At 33.9% G+C, this 9,675-nt stretch overlaps 1 pseudogene; it reads right to left on the bottom strand.

Annotated features, from left to right (window-relative positions):
• Nucleotides 1-1,742: 1,742 nt before the first annotated feature.
• On the bottom strand, nt 1,743-2,234 carry LOC113000475 (uncharacterized; annotated as a pseudogene).
• Between the last annotated feature and the right edge of the window lie 7,441 nt (nt 2,235-9,675).

Genomic DNA, 9,675 nt, shown 5'->3' with positions numbered 1-9,675 from the left:
TTTGAAAATATTTTGAAAACCAAATTGGTCACTGGTAATTGATTACTGTCAACTGCTAATCGATTACCAGAGAGTAATCACTCTGGTAACTTAGAAAATTTGAGAAAATTCTTTTGTAAAACAAAACTGTGCTATTTGGTTTTTGAAAAATTCTTTTAATACTTATCCTATATGAAGTCTTGACTTGTTGCTTCTTGATTTCTTCTCTTGAATCAATCTTGAATCAATCACTTGGGCTTTTGGCATCATCAAAATTGCTTGGTTCATCACCATGAAACTTGCTTCTACACATTCTTTGCATGAAGAAATCTACCGTGCATATGTATCATGTGCATTTAGTGGAGATTTGGATAATACATGAATAATTGATCAAATTTTAAAGCTAAGGCTGGAAAAGGCCAAGCTTCTAAACTACAATAACTATGCTGAGGTATGATTCATATGCTATATTAAGAATACAATTTAGTTATAGGTTGCTAATGACCTAATGTATAATCGATCTTTCAGGTTAGCAAGGCAACCAAAATTGGTTTTAGTCCCCTAAATTAAAAAAAAAAACAGAAGTCATTTTAGGCTTATTGTATAATCGATTTATTTTTAATAAAATAATAAAACACAAATTTAAACTACCAAAAACTAACAACACCCAACAAATATTGACTAGAGGCAAATCAAATTTGATTGTTGTCTTACCATATATGATCACAGTGTTCCCAATCATGCACTACTAGAAAATAGAATTTTTACATCGGTTATTTAAGACTTTCAACATTGATTAGTGACCAATGTTGAAAGTACCAACGTTGAAAGTATTATTGTTAATATCGGTTTTATAAAATTGATGTTAATGTAAAAATACAACATCGGTTATTTAAATAACCGATGTTATATAATAAGAATTATAAAAAAAAACTTATATATCTTCAGATCAACATCGATTTTTGAAAAAAACTGATATTGTTAGTGTTAGTTAACATCAATTTTTTTAAAAAACTGATGTTAACTTATTACCAGCAACATCAGTTTTTTAAAAAACCGATGTTGTTAATGTTAGTTAACATCAATTTTTTAAAAAACTGATGTTGTTAGTGTCCATTAACATTGGTTTTTTAAAAAAACCGATATTATTTTTAGGAATTTTTTTAATATATTGTCTGTTTTTTCAATAAACCCCAAAATTAACCTGTAAATTTTAAAAGCAGACCACACAACATATAATTTTCATTCTGTTTTAAAACAATTTTTACCATAAATTCCATGAGAAATTTATTAATTTCTATGAATTAAAAGAATATTTAATGTTAAGGAGACATGAATTGTAAAAAATGTAAAGTAAACTACAATTACAAAATTGCCTAAACATCCTAAGTTTCATTTTTAACTTTCAAATAATACTTTGCCCACTAGATACGAAGCGCCTTCAATCTCTCTGGTTTCAATTGTCTAGCATCATTGAAATACTACATGATATAATAAAACAAAGTTAATAATATAATACCAATCATAAAAAAATCAAATTTGTTTGAATTAAACAATTATTGTTTCCCAATTATTCTTGAAACTTCCTAAGATTATAGTTGACATCCAGTGCATAATGTAATACCCACACTCAGTGCTTCCTTTTTGTCTATTACACTAAATACATTATGAAATTTAGATATTCAATGTTAAGTACAAATTAGTCTACACAGTACTAAAATATAAGTAGAAACATTGTTTAAATGACTTACTTTAACAACAATCTACCTAGCAGCAGCCTTGGATTTACTTTGTGGAGTATCGTCAAGTCCTTTCAAAGCACCGTTGAATACAAACATGGATGCTTATTGTACAATTAGAATATTGATGTTCTTGACTAATGCTAATACAAATGTATTGAAAAACAACACTGACTTGTTAATTATTCCTTTGAGGTAGTTGTCTGGCCTATTATGCAACGAACAAAACCAGATGACAACATTTTCCTTAGGCAAAATGACGACCATTTGCCAATGTGCACTACACTGGAGACCAATATAGGTTATTATACTATTATACATTATTTAAATTCATTTGTTCAGTTTAACTTACCCATTCAGGTAGGCTTCTAGGTACACATCCCACTTTGAATTCTGCATCCAGTTCTTAATGTAACTTTCTGATTCAAATTGTGATTGCCCAAATCTCTGGATGGACTGTGGCTCGAGGAATCCATACACATCAGCATTCCCCGCTCACATTCTTGTCTCAGTCATATGCCTATTGTTGTTAGCATAAAGTAAATTATGCATGAATTTAAAACAATAAGTTAGGTAATAAACAATAATGTAAATTGACTTATAGAATCCACAACTGTATAACAGAGATGCTGAGACATTGATCACCATATGCTATTTCAAACAGATCTTCATACTTTATGTACAAGGGGAAGTTCTCATTAAACACCCCAAACACGGTAGCATCCCACATAACCTGCAATGACTTCAGAAATAGTTGTGCGATGGTCAATGTCATCAGATATAATGGATCATCGACATCATAATCCAACCCATCTGTAGGTTTCGCGGGTCCCACAGCTCCCTATTTATCCAACATAGTTAATTGAAAAAATAAGCATTTAATGACACTGAAATACCTGTTCTGATAAATGCTTGAGAAGATGTGTCAGCAAAGCAAGGAAGGTGTTAAGTGTCTGCCCCACTAACTGAACCTCTTCAGTGGGTACAAGAATGGAAGCATCTGCATCTCTAACCTCCTCAACACCAACCTTGACTTGATCATGCAATAAAGGAATCTTGTGAACGGTTGTGGATTCCTCATAAAGTCTTCCTAGGGAAACCAGGCAGGGAGGATTTTCTTCGATGTACAACCTGCATTTGTCTGAGTCACCCGTGTCTGGATCGTTCCCTGAGGGATCAACACAACTCTCCTTTGTACTGACACAAGCAGCTGAAGGACCAACCTCAAGCTCAAGAGGTAGTGCAAGTCCCTGTGATTGCATTTGTGATTGAAACTGGGACTGCATCTAAATGAAGGATAACATTAGCTGTCAAGTCACTTTTTCTGTGATTGACTCCTCCAGCTGGTCCCTGATTTGTTGCGTCAGCTGCTCCAGGTCTTTGGGAGCTATGGAGGAAGACGTGCGGGAAGTCCTTGGAGCCGGTCTAAAGTATTGCTTGATCGTGACACCAACTCCAACAGCACGCACACGACCAGGGTGTTCTAGTCGCCCAATGGTAGCAGTTAGTACATCCTGACGTCCATGGGCGACAAACGAACCCTGTGAGGCCTGCTCCTCCAACGAATCCTATAAAGAACACATTTATTGGTTTACTCAATCACACAATAAACATAAATAATTATAATTATTAATTGAAAGTGACTTACAATCTTCTCAACAATTTCCTTTGCTGCCTCAGACATCATTTGGCCAGTTTTCTTCATGTGGGTCATCTTTCACCTCATGTGTCGTCTGATGGGAGATGGAGGATCAATCACAGTGTTAGTGCTTCCGGATTGAGCGGTGATGTAAGCTTCATTGGAGCTTGTAGGCCTAGGATCTTCTTCATCAATGGATTCCTCTGCTTCTTGGAAGATGAATGACAGTGGAATGGAGAAGGAAGAGAGAGAGAGGAGATGCCACTTCAAGGAGAAGATGAGTCTAGAAGAAGCTCACCACCATAGGAGGTCATGGATAAGAGCTTGGAGGAAGAAGGAGATGAATAAAGGGAGAGGAAGAGAAGAGCACGAAATTTTGTGCTCTAAAAGAGCTCTGAAATATGAAGTTTAATTTTCAAATGATCAAAGTAGAAAAAAATGCATACACATGACCTCTATTTATAGCCTAAGTGTCACACAAAATTGGAGGGAAATTTGAATTTCTATTCAAATTTCAGTTGAATTTGAAATTGAATTTGTGGAGCCAAATTTTGGAGCCAAAATTTTACAAATTATGATTAGTGAATTTTAGCTATGGTTCAGCCCAGTAATCCAAGATTCTCCACTAAGTGTGCTTAGGCGTCATGAGGCATGTAAAGCATGAAGGACATGCACAAAGTGTGACTATATGATGTGGCAATGGGGTGTAACAAGCAAATGCTCACCTCCCCCTCTAAAATTTAACTGGATTAGGCTTCTCCCAATTCAATTAAATTTATTTCTCAACACACACATAAAATATTCACTTAATGCATGTGAAATTACAAAACTACCCCTAATACAAAAACTAGTCTAGGTGCCCTAAAATACAAGGGCTGAAAAATCCTACATTTCTAGGATACCCTACCTACATTATGGAGCCTTAAATACAAGGCCCAAAAATAATGAAATCCTAATCTAATATGTACAAAGATAAGTGGGCTCATACTTAGCCCATAGGCCCAAAATCTACCCTATGGCTCGTGAGAACCTTAGGGCCTTCTCTTGCATCTCTGGCCCAATCTTCTTGGAGTCTTCTATCCAATGCCCTTGGGGGGTAGGATTGCATCAAGCAGCTTCCTCCATTTTTTTTCTTTCTCTTCTCATCCATAAACTTATTTTCTAAATATTCATAACCCCCACGAGACAACACGTGAGGGGTAGTGTTTTGTTTCTGGATGGCCTGTGCCTTGTTTTGCACATCCTGTAGAAATTAAACTTTATTGAAAGTTATCATTACAATGTATAACAGAAAGTGGATTTATAGTTTAAAACAATGAAAATCACAAACTTACCTCCCACGAAGGGTCTTTACGGGTCTGATGATGCTAAGTGGCATAGGGCCAAAAGAACAGCTAAAAAGGTTCAACATTTCAATAGTGCATGAAATGAAAGGGGTTGGGCAAGGAATGCAAGACAACCCTTGGCAAGCAGTTTTGGAGAACTCAAAGCCACAAAATAGGCTCCTTGATCCACCCTAAATTGCTGGCATAACAGATGACTTCAAGATCATAGTTGAAGCATCAATACTTCCCCTAACTTCCAACTCATCAAGGCTTAATGTTGTTGCCAAGATAGCAATGCCTACTTCAAAAGGGATGCTTGAACTGAAGAACATTGGCCCTAGGTAGTTGAGATGTTGCATGTAATGAGGAATTTAAGTTCAAGGTTCCATTGATTGCCCAAAAACCACAATTTGGAGCGAAGGAATTAGGAAATGCTTTTTAGTAAATGCCTATTAAAGAGAGTTTTTGCTAACTGGGCTAGTAATTAGTAAATGCTTTTTAATTAAAATGTATGGTAAATAGAGTAGCAAAAATACATATCAAAGACTACAATTTGAAACTACTAATCAAGGTGAAATAACTCTACATCAGTACTTCTTGGTAATAATCTTGTTTGGGTGGATTATTGATGGTTCAACTGAAAATAGATGTTAGGAAAAGTTGTTATTGTTAAATAGTGTATAATGTTAGTAATTATCCAATAGCACATAATGGCAAATTATCCGGCAGCACTAATTAAAAGAAAAGGAACTAAGCAACACTAATTCTGGTATTGGTCCAATAACAAGCTTGCTGATATCAACTAGGCGTTAATCTTCAAGTAATAACTTAAGCTTCTAGCTGAATTGGTTTGGTCCTTTGATGGTTCGTGTATATTGACCAACTGCCCTAAGATGTTGAACATGGTTAGTATAGATACATTTCCATTTGATATGACCCTACCTACTTCAAATTAAAGGGATTACCATCCAATCTTCTCACTGCCTATTAAACCTTAACTTGTAAATTAACATAGAGAAATATGATAATAATAACTGCTACACATGTTGTTTTCTTCATACCTAACTAACTGTGTGACCTAAGAGTAAGTAGTACCCAAACGAAAACATAAGTTTAATGTAAATTTCTTTTTATGCCTACACTTTATTAAATATATATATATATATATATATATATATATATATATATATATATATATATATATATATATATATATATATATATATATATATATATTCAATTTCTATTAAAGAGACACAAAACAAAACCATGCTATACAGCCACATAACCAAGATTTCAATGGATCCTCTAAAAAACCAATAACAACACTTGTTAAGGGAATTAACAAATAGCAAAATTTTTATTTAAAAAATACAGAGAGCAAGTACATAATAGAGCCATGCTATACTGCCATATGTTTAGTGAAATGCTAGAGAAGAAAAGATTAATTTTACCCGCAATGTTCCTTCTGTGGATGAAAGAAATAGCAAGTACAACTCCTAAAGCTGCAACAATGGAGGTTCCAATAATTATTTTGGAGCTCTTCTTGCTCTTGACAGATTCTTCACGGTTGAAATTGATCAAAGAAAATAGAAATGGTTAAAGTCCACATTGAAGGATCAAGATTAAATTCTCAAAGATTATATATTTTGATTTACATTTAAGTTTAACACAAGGATTACCTTTGGTGAAGGAGTAGAGACTGGTTGTGGCTTGGGTTCTATTGATGGTGGCGGTGTAACTAGGGTTGCAGGCTCACTTGGTTGTTCTTAGGAATTCAACAGACGAAGTAAGATCAAAGGAAAATTATTCTCCAAAAAATTCACCTTTACATTGAAATCCTATTGCAACCCATTAAAATTCGGACTAGATAGTGCTTCATGAACAACAACTCAAATAACAATCACTAAGAACAAAGGGGTCACTGCTAATAGGCTCACTCACCTCTGATATAGCGCAAATCAAAGGGCCTGAGCCTAGTCTCAGGGTATCTAAAGCTTGAAATAGTCAAAGTACAACTTTCCTAAATAGATCACATGCAGGTTGTGACCAACTAAGGGAAGTTAAAAGCTCAGTTTAAGGGAAGTTATAACTAAGAGAAGTTAACATAATGGCAAGCACAAGCAAAACTTACCTTGTGATTGCGAGTACAAAGAAGAGCAAAAAGTGCTTTGGTGCCAATGGAATGGCTGCAAGGAAAGCAACAAACATCGTTCAAAGACAATGGCAGTGACGACATGAATTTTTTTGAAGCAAGAAAACTTACCAAGACACGACAGTGAGCGTCACAGCAGACACAACTAGAGCGCGACGACGGCCTGAAGGTGGCTTTGTGAGACTCAGCGTGGGGGGTCAGGGACAATGGCAATGACGAGGGTGGGTTTGTGAGACTAAGCGCAAGCAGAGAAAAGGGTTTTGGGTTTTTAGTTTAAGTAAAAACACAACATCGATTTTTTAAAAAAACCGATGTTAATAAACTCGTCTTATTTACAAGTATGCCACCGCGTTTGTGTTAACATCAGTTTTGTCCAAAACTGATGTTAACCTAGCGATGTTAAATGTATAATTTCTAGTAGTGATGCAATCATGTTCTATGGTTGTTGGTTTTCTTCCATATGTGGTATAGTCCTTAAAAGATACCACTGCTTTAAGCAAATTTGTGGTTCTTAAAATAGAAAAAATGAGTATTTTTTTTACCATTCTGCATACTACTTTTCTTTTATCATCATCTTTAAGTTAATCCACAAGTATTATTAGTGCTCTAGTATTTTACTTTTAACTACAAATAATCATACTGCTCATTTACTTTTATTTGGCATGGAGCTTTATGAATGGTCCAAAGGAAAACGAAAAGATTAAGTTCAGCGTGGAACTCTATCAATAGTACACTGTTATATAATTTTGATTTTAAAAATTAAGTTTTAATTCAAAATATAATGAACTTATGGCTTAATTATGAACGTGTTAAATACAAACAATAATTGTTGTTATTTCTTTAAGTTTTAACATCATGTAGCTTTGTAGAATTATTACAAAGTACCTGTGGGCATTATTTAATTTATAATTATTGCTAATTAAATTAGTAAAAAAAATATGCGTATTTTATTGTACCCATTAGAAAATCATTGCTCTCATCACTTTCACATAAGTAACTTTTGAACTCAGTGACTTTTTCCTTTTTTATTTCTTAAAATAAATAAATAGAGAAACTAAACCGGATTGGGGTGTGTTTTAATTATAGAATTCATGCTTGGATGTTGTGATTTTAGATTTCTTCAGTGTCAAGATTTTTTTGTTTAATTATTTTCTTGATTGATTTTTTATCCGACCTGAAATATTCAATTTTTGATAATTTTCTGCTTCACTTTGGGCTGTGCGAGTGGAGCAGCCTATTTTACAATTAAAGGCATATTGTGTTACAAGGTATAAATAATTTTTATGCATGTGTTTTCAGAATGCATTATTTTTTTTGATAATGACCATTGTAATTTATTGAAATTTTTATGACATTATTTTTTTTAAATATTCACCATTATAATTTATTCCAGTTTTTATGATTTTTTAATAATAAACTTAAATATAATAAACTTAAACATTAATTATTTATGCTTTAAAGAGAATCAATGTTAAGTTATTTTTAGTTTCTTATTTCTTCCTGTTAAGGTAATTGTAATTTGTAGGCACTTTTTGTTTTGTTATTTGCATCCTGATCATGACATTTATTGTTGGAAATTGGTAGTGATCATCATCACAGGTACAGATGTCTTTCATAAACTTTTCATTTTTTTTCTTACGAGTGCTTTTATAACTTATTATATGTGATTAATGATTATTACTTTATATACAATTAATGTTCATTATGAGTAAACCTTAGTTTCCCGTTTGTGATTAAATACAATGATTCTTTTGGACAGTTTGGGAAGAGTCATTTTTTTTATAGTAGGTTCATATGTATAGGTTAAGTCTCTTTTCTTAAATTTGATGAAATTTTAGTATAATGCATTTCACTTTGTTCTCTGAGTGCATACTTGATTGTGGTAGAATTCATGTCACTGCTTTCATGACATATACTTGGAGATCAATGCAAAATGCTATCAAAATTTCGTCAAATTTAAGAAAAGAGACTTAATCTTTACGTATGAATCTATTATAAAAAAAATGTCTTATGGAATGGGATAGAGCCACACCTTTAATGAAAAAACTGAGGTTTTCATGCATGAAATAACTTTATAAGTATCACAGAGTTATTAATTAGATGGATCGAAGTTGGATGAATGCAAGTGGCATGAGCTATGCATATGAGTAACGCATTGAATAGTTCTTGGAATTTGCCTTTGAAAGAAGTCGATTGGATGAGGATGGAAAATATTTATGTCCTTGTATAAATTGTTTGAATGGGAGACGACATACGGGAACATCTTTTGTGTGATGGGATTAAGATGAATTGTATGACATGAATATGGCATGGTGAATTGACAGACATGTGGAGGGGGTCCTAAACTGAACCGTTGATGTAGAAATGGGAGATCGATTAGAGGATATGATTCCTGATCTTGGACAAGGGTATTTTCAACAAGCACATAAATATTTTAGAAGCATCTGTATCCGGGGAGCAATAAGTCTTTGACGTTGTTGTCAGCGGTGTTAAGTCTGGTTAATGTTAAGGCCATATATGGGAGGAGTGACAAAAGCTTCACTTCGCTACTTCTGGTAGTGCAGGATGTGCTTCCATAGGAAAACATGTTGCCAAAAAGTTATTATCAGATGAAGAAGATACTATGTTCGATGGGTATGGAGTATTAGAAAATTCATGCATGCCTTAATGATTGCATACTGTACAGACATGAATTTGAAGAAATGGATAAACGCCCCAGGTGTGGGGTATCACGGTACAAAGTGAAGGATGATGACGAGTGTAGTAGTGACAAAAACACAAAGAAAGGCCCCCCAACGAAGGTGTTATGGTATCTTCCGATCATTCCTAGGTTTAAAC

This window comes from Glycine max, chromosome 19 (assembly GCF_000004515.6).
Source record: "Glycine max cultivar Williams 82 chromosome 19, Glycine_max_v4.0, whole genome shotgun sequence".
NCBI lineage: Eukaryota > Viridiplantae > Streptophyta > Magnoliopsida > Fabales > Fabaceae > Glycine > Glycine max.
Note: the sequence above shows the minus strand (reverse complement) of the source record. Positions and strands in the feature narration are given on the sequence as shown.